This window comes from Eutrigla gurnardus, assembly GCF_963514095.1.
Source record: "Eutrigla gurnardus genome assembly, chromosome: 15".
NCBI lineage: Eukaryota > Metazoa > Chordata > Actinopteri > Perciformes > Triglidae > Eutrigla > Eutrigla gurnardus.
Window position 1 is genome coordinate 973,477 of NC_139938.1, and position 8,088 is coordinate 981,564.

The window sequence follows — 8,088 nt, forward strand, 5'->3', positions numbered from 1 at the left end:
TGTCTGTCTGTCTCTGTGCATTTGAAGATCTATGTAATTGACTGTATATGACCTACAGTCACTTATATCATCTGAGAACAACTTTATTGGTAAGTTATATTACAGTTTTTCTCCATTGGTTTGGCTCTTTTCTTGAAACAGAAATTACATTCTCAAAACAACATGGACAAATCTCCAAACCACTTGGCAATTGTCCACAACAGAATTGCATTTCTCATTCATTAATCAAATTGCAATTGTCGTAGTACATGTCTCAATATCTCATTACATCTTTGCAAGTGATTAAGTACAGTTAGCCTACATTTAGCACAATTTCCAAGTGAATAGATCTTGTTGATCTAAACTGATTGTCGATTCTCAGTCTAATGGTTGTTCTCTTCAAAACATGTCAGCATCATTTCATTGTGTAAGTCATCACTTGCACAATAGTCTGATCAATTGTCAAAATTAGTCAAGAACATAATACCATGAATACTATATATGAATCTCTTGGAATATTTGATAAATTGAGTACAGTAATTGACAGTCAGGTGAAACTAGAACTTGACAAACGAAGGAGGAGTTTCACTCATCTCAGATGACCAATCAAACATTATGTTTAGTTACCTGACAGGTGCTGTCTATGATTGTGAATGCTGCCAAACATATACAGTATATATATAAAGGTTGACCAGGACCAGTACCATTTCTGAACATGGAGGCACCTGGCCAAGCAAATGAACAAGGGCAACTGCCTGCTCCATGAAGAAGAAGAGGAAGAGGAAGAGGAGTAAGGGTGCGTGGTGGTGGAATAGGGGGAAGAGGCCGAGGAGCACGAAGACACCATGTTGTCCCGGATGAAATTCGGGCCACAATTATAGACCATGTTGTCAACCACCGTCTCACAATGGTGGAGGCAGGTCGCCTAATGTGCCTCGCTCTACAGTCTCCTCCATCATCCAAACCTTTCGCAGGGAAAACAGGTATGTACTCATATCAGTCAATAATTGAATTATATGTTGTATACTGTAGGACTGGACACTGTGCATAAAGCAAGAAATGTGCATTTACCTATTCATTTAGTGTGTGTGTGTGTGTGTGTGTGTGTGTGTGTGTGTGTGTGTGTGTGTGTGTGTGTGTGTGTGTGTGTGTGTGTGTGTGTGTGTGTGTGTGTGTGTGTGTGTGTGTGTGTGTGTGTGTGTGTGTGTTATAGCCCTGCAGTAATGTACCTCAATGGGATACAGTAGTATTCCAGTCACTGTTCAGTGATGCATTAGAATAGTGGTAAAAAGTAAAGCAACAATACAATTTCATTGGTAACTCATTCTATAAGAAATACATAAGACATACATTACAAATGGAGTGTTGTCCTTTGAAGTTTGAACGACAACCTGGCACGGGTGGCTACTCTTACCATAAAATCATTTTTTTTTTTTTTTCAGTTTTACACACAATTGTATTCTGTTAGCTAGACCAAAAAAAGGAGTACAGTAACCATTGTCGATGAAGGACTGGGCTAAGACTTAGTGGTGGAAATGAGGGATATTTCAATCTTCCTCTGCCATAGTGACAACACGTCTAAACATTTTGACTTGCAGTGCTTACACAATGCCAAAGGGATGATGAATTTTGGGGGCACTGACTATTTATATGAGAAAGAAATTTGGTTTTGACACGAGTGAACTGTTTTGGGAGAGATATGAGCTTTTGCAGGTGAACCATGGTGTTGTGCTGAACCATCCAGGTTATTTTGGCAAAAGCACCAAGAGTGTTGAGAACGTCCGGTCTGTTTCGAGAAATGAGCCAAAGCAATTGAGAAGGATCTTTTGTCTTTTGGGGGCACTGACTATTTATATGGGAAAGGAATTTAGTTTTGAAGCATGAGTGAACAGTTTTGGGAGAGATATGAGCTTTTGCAAGTGAACTATGGTGTTGTGCTGAACTGTAAGACTGTTTTGCCAAATGATCTTAGAGTTTTGAGAATGTAATTTCTGTTTCAAGAAATGAGCCAAACCAATGGAGAAAAACTGTAACACTTGAGATTCTGGGTTAATAAATTGTAAAGCTGTTGTTGAGTAGCCTACATAATTTAACTGGTTTCTTACTGCTTATTGTATCTGTTTCCACAGGATCAAGTTGAGAATATTGACCAGCACTGACCTTTTTCTTTGGTAAGCCAAATGATTTAAACTCACTTGTAGGAGAATTAATTTAGTTTGAAAGTAAGCACTTCAAATGATGGAGTGGAAGTGCAAGTTGTGTGCTGTGTCCTCAGACACCCAGACACAGTTATTTAAGCACTACATAGCCATTATTCAAGAGTTAGTCCTTTGCCATGTCTCTACACCTCCTGCATTTGTACATTTCTGTAATTAATGCACTGACAATTCATTTATCGCAGTTTCACAAAGACACTGGTGCAAGTGAAGGAGCATAAGCAGGACACAGTTTTTACATGTCCCTTGTGTGACTTCAGACCGCCCTTCTCAGAGGCAACACTGTCACACTGATGACTTTTGCCCTGCGTCGCCAAGAGATCGTTCAGGGGAACAAATGGTGAAGGAGTTAACACAGAAATGGCTAGCTCTTCAGATGGAATCGCAGGTAAAACAGGCTCACTCTTTCTCATTTCTACCAATCTTTACACATCTTTCTCAGTCTGCCCTCTCTAAACATGTTTCATCCCAATTCATTTGTCCTATTGTGTTTTTTTAATTTTGTTTTGTTTTGTAGGAGTTCCACCGCATCACAAACGTCAATCTACGGAACCAGTTTTATGCTGAGCTTGACCGGCACACACCACAACTGTTGGCCATATACAGACAGAAGGCAGAACACACCGGCAAGATAGCAGAGGCGCTGCATGACATCCTACATATTTATGACCTCCAGGTGAGTTAAAGTTGAACTTGGTCCAAATCAAGTTATACGGACAACAGTGACAGCAGCAAAGTTCATCATGTTCAATTTGCTAGTCCTTTCAGCAAGAATAAGATGTCAACATGAGACGCACTGCAGCCCTACGTGCCCTCCCGATATGCCTGCGTGAGGAGGACCCACCGTTCTTCAAGACGTGGAATGTAAGTATGCACTGCTTTCGCAGAACTGTTAGTATCAATGAGGTGATATTGCTTGCTTTGTATGGATAGCATTATTTTCAACACTAAAAGCTGCCTAACTATACAACGCAACCACCTTCCAAACCCTGTGTGGAGGAGTGAGTGTGGATGCATATGGATACATACAGTATGTGGTATAGAAGCCCTGTAATCCTTAAGTTTAACTTCCCACAAAGCCCTGACCTCACCTTGCCCAGAGGGCTAATAATTTGGTTGACCTTTTGCCCTTACCACTCATGAAATAACACACACACACACACACACACACACACACACACACACACACACACACACACACACACACACACACACACACACACACACACACACTACTTTCCTACTTCCTCCCTTCCTTCTTTCCTCCCTCCCTGCCCCTCCCTTCATTCCTTCCTTCCTCATTTTTTCTTCCTTCCTTCTTCCCCTCCTTCCCTTTTTCTTTCCTTCCTTCCTTCCTTCCTTCTGTCCCTCCATCCCTCCTTACTTCTTTCCTTCCTTCTGTCCCTCCATCCCTCCTCACTTCTTTCCTTCCTTCCTCCCTTCTTCCCCCTGTCCTTCCTTCAGCTTCCTTCCTTGACCCAATGACCGCTGGAGGGTTTAAAAGACCTATATGAGACACATTGACATACTTACATGTATACCTACCTGTTGGATGGTGACTAGTAGAATAGTCAGTTGAAATACCTACCTAATACTTAGCTGTAGAGTCATGACCTGTGAAATAGTAATATAAAGCAATTGTCTAGTTCCTGAAAGTTAACCTTGTATAACCTGCATATTCCAGGAGGACGACTCGCCTGAGCCAGACATCACTGACACGCCTGTTGCCCTTTTCACGGTGGTCTCCGAGAGCACTACAAGTCCAGTTGACTTCAGTCCTGCATCCATTGCTATTGTGGTAGAAGATGAGCTTGTGATGAGCAACATCCCCAGGTTGGCTAAAGCATTTGCATTGTTGTTGGTTGATGGTTTGATGTATGTATTGCATTTGGACTACCCCAGGAAACTCATTCACACTTTTACCTTCATCCAGAAAGTGCTGATGGGACCACATTACACTTTGTGTCTATGCACATGCACACGTCTGTATGCACATACAGAAGCAAGTTTTTGGTGCCAAGTGTCTTAATGTGACAGTATGTTGAATATGCTTTTGCCCAAAGCATCTGAATGGAAGTTACACCTGGTAGGCTGTCTAATCACAAAAGCTACCTGTTCATGTTAAAAAAAGATTACAGTTTTAATTGTTAACAATTGTATATTTCTGTCATTTATTCACTGAAAATTCCTTTATAATGTGTAGAGCTGGTGCAAGTGAAGGAGCACAAGCAGGACACACACTTTGTACATGTCCCTTATCCAAGTGGTCATTCGTCCATGGTTGCCTTTTTAAAAAGTTAACAACTGTAAATCGGAGTAGTGTGAGATATGCCTTTACAATAATGTATTTATTTCTTTTTTATTTTATTTTATGAAAGAGCTCTTGGTCCTTTGTTGTAAGACTTATGCACAAAGGCCAGTGGTATTATTTATTTCAGTTATATTTATGTTTAAAATTGCTTTGCAGTTTGATGAGCTGTAAGATCCTTTTAATTTGTGTACAAAGTCTTGCCAGATGTTTTACTTTAAGCACTTTAACATGCTCAGTCATGTCATGACATGTAGATGGACACACACACACACACACACACACACACTGATATACAGACACACACTCATATACAGACACCTTACCCGTTCAGGAGGTGACTGTGCTGTTTAATGTCCAGTTACATTTGCAGCAGGGTTTTAAAGAAATATTGCTGTAATTGTTCATACTTGTGTTGGGACCTAACCGTTAGGACTACACAATGCGGCCTACAAAGCCTACACAATGCGGCCGGACAATGGGACAAAGGGGATAAAAAACTACAACCACCATTTTAGTGTCACCTCCACCTGGTCGTGAGATCTGACGTCACACAACTGGTGCCCTATTGGCTGGCAACTGCATGGGACTCCAGGGGGTCCCCCGGACCAGCCGTGAGCTATAAATCCCGCGGCCACCAGAAAAACTTTCTCTCTCCAAAGTAACTTGCGTTACGCCAGGAGGTGAAGATTACGTCTGCAGCGTTTCCCTTTGTCCTAGGCCGCAGTCTTTCCCCCAAACTCGCTGGACGAGCAACAGACTGTTTTACCCCTCTTTTTCTCTACTCGTTTTATTTTTCTTTTGTTTATCATTTTGGATCCCGAGGAGACCACCGCGACAGCGCGACTCTCCCGTTCCCCGCGGTAAGAAGAAAAACTTTCTTCGTCCCAGCTGCCAGCAGAACAGATAACTCGACCCGTCTTTGTCTGAAATCAGCTGACTAAATCGCCGAGCCCCGCGAGTGTTCATCATTTCCCTGCAGAAGGAAGAATAACTAATGGCTTTCTTCAACCAATTGGATCCGGCGCTGAACGAGCGCCCACGAACTACCGTCCGTAGCCGGCGTCAAGGAACGCCATCGCCGCACAGGACGAAACCCTCACATCGACGCATCTCACATCGACAAAAGTAAGAGGCTATTTGTCTGGGCAGAAGCAGAGATTCTATAGTGTAGGACATGCTTGTAATTCTTGTTAATGTGTTTTAAGTTCTGATCACGGATCGCCGAGTCCGTTTGTTCATGTGCTGCTGTATGTGAATGTTGATCGTGTACCCACGCAGCTGGGTTGATTTCTGTAACAGTGTTTCCGACTAACCTCCGCCATATTCGCGAGCTCAGAAAGCCTCTACTATCAGATAAAAGACCGGTCTCGCGGAATAAACGCCAGTTCATTCACGCGAGCCCTTGTGATAGCGGCTCGGCTTCTGTGCCTCAGAATATCGCTCGCGCATTCTCTCTCTCTTTGTTTGTGTCCCGCTAACACACACACACACATACACGCCGCACACACGTGTCCTAAGCCAGCTGTTCCCGGCGGACGCTAGGGACATAGCTACATCTGGTGGCTACATACGGCTATCTCTCTCTCTCTCTCTCTCTCTCTCTCTCTCTCTCGCTACTCCATCGGACGTCAGTGGCTCCGCCCCTGAGCGCTGCGAGGAATAGCTCCACCTCTCTCTCTCGCTACCCCATCGGACGTCAGTGGCTCCGCCCCTGAACGCTGTGAGGAATAGCTCCATCTGGTGGCCGCACATAGCCATCTCTCCCTCTCTCTCTCTCTCTCTCTCGACACACATGCGCACACGCACGCACATGCACACGCACGCACGCACACACATACACACACACTCCACGTGTGTCTCTCCTTCTGTTTAGCTTAGTTTTGTGTGTTAGGTATTTAGGTAATAAGTAGGGCTGTCAAAAGATTGATTTTTTTAATCGCGATTAATCGCATTTTGTCCATAGTTAACTCGCGATTAATCGCAAATTAATCGCATTTTTTGGCACATTTTTTTTTCTTCTTCTAAATGTACCTTAATGTATTTTTTTCATATTCTTAATACTTTTAACAACATAAGGGCAAATATACTTGATTTATGAAAATGTTTATTTAACACTTCAAATATCCCCTTACCAAAACATGGGATCAAAACAGGGTTATAAGAATATATCACAAACAATTAAAGTGAACATGTCACAGGAGATAGTGTAACAGGAGATAAGTACAGTTAGGATATAAGTGCATTGGCTTGCAAGTGATATCTCAGACTGGACGTGCTTCTATGGTAGCTCATTTCATACCCACAGTACGCGCAAATGACTTTGGTCTTATCGACTGAACCATCTGGCAGTCTTTTGAAGGTGAATTTGCCGTTCACAAATCGATTTTAAACGCGTGTGGACGCGCCGCTTCCCAGTATTGCACGCTTGGTGGGCTGCCACTAGAGGATGATTGACAGGCGCTCTCCTTTAAACAACAACTTTTTGCGAGTGTTCGCGAGCGTTCCCGAGGCGGCGAGTCGAGCCCGGCGCCTCTGATTAGCATAAAGTAGATTCGACTTATACTTTAGGCAAATGAGGAGCGGCCAACTCGCGCGCCGTCTCTCGACATTCGCCGCAACGCCACCAGAATGCATTGCACGGCTTTTCACACAGACAATGAATGGGACGCGGGGAAACACCGCTGCCTGTGGACAGGCACCTTCCCTCTGGATCAAGACTACAGGTGCCACCGACGGCCATAAATCATACAATGCGCGTTTTTTTTTTTTTTAAATACCGAGCGTTAATCGCGCGTTAAAAAAATTAACGGCGTTAAGAGGATGTTGCGTTAACGCGTTATTAACGCGTTAACTTTGACAGCCCTAGTAATAAGGCTTTGTTAATTGCAGTGTTATTGATTGTGATCATTATTACTGATTTTAATAAATCTTATTATATTATAACTAGCGGTCTCTTGTGCTTGTTGTGTATATGTCACTGGATAACAGCAGGTTGTGAAGGCTAGTGCTTGAATTTCACGCCCTTCTTAATTGTTAGATTGTTTTTATGCTTCCATGCCAATGGTCACGATGATTGGCATGTGAGTATAAAACCTTTATATTGAGACTGAATACAGTTTTAGGTTATCTTTTCCCTGATCCCAGGGTGGTGCCCCGTTTATTCATGATTATATCATGATAATATATTAAATATAATTATTAATACCGATAATCATATTGATATTGATAGTTAACTGTTGATAACCAAATCTGCTCGTGCTACAACCCCAACACTTGTTTGGATAAACAATGTAAATGCAAAATAAAAACAAACTGAACTTGTACCTGAACTTGGGTCTGAGGCGTCGGGTACTCAGTTCAGAGGATCATCAAAAGATTGCAGAAGAGGTGAGTTTATGTTATAGAAATCTGTCATAGCCCATGTTTTATGGGAGGTTGTAATATCTGTTAAAAGACAAATGTGTTCTGAAATACAATTCTAAATATATCATTGTCATGTTGCAGAGATGTTCCAGCTATTCAAGCTTTGGTACAAATCACCACACATTTCTTTTATGCAAAAAATATTAGTCCTTCTAATAC

At 42.4% G+C, this 8,088-nt stretch overlaps 1 long non-coding RNA gene across 1 annotated transcript; it reads left to right on the forward strand.

Annotated features, from left to right (window-relative positions):
* Positions 1-2,718: 2,718 nt before the first annotated feature.
* LOC311025393 lies at positions 2,719-7,357 on the forward strand. The gene is made up of 3 exons (XR_014598371.1): positions 2,719-2,871; positions 2,955-3,059; positions 3,880-7,357. It is a non-coding gene; the product is annotated as an uncharacterized lncRNA (long non-coding RNA).
* The last annotated feature ends 731 nt before the right edge of the window (positions 7,358-8,088 follow it).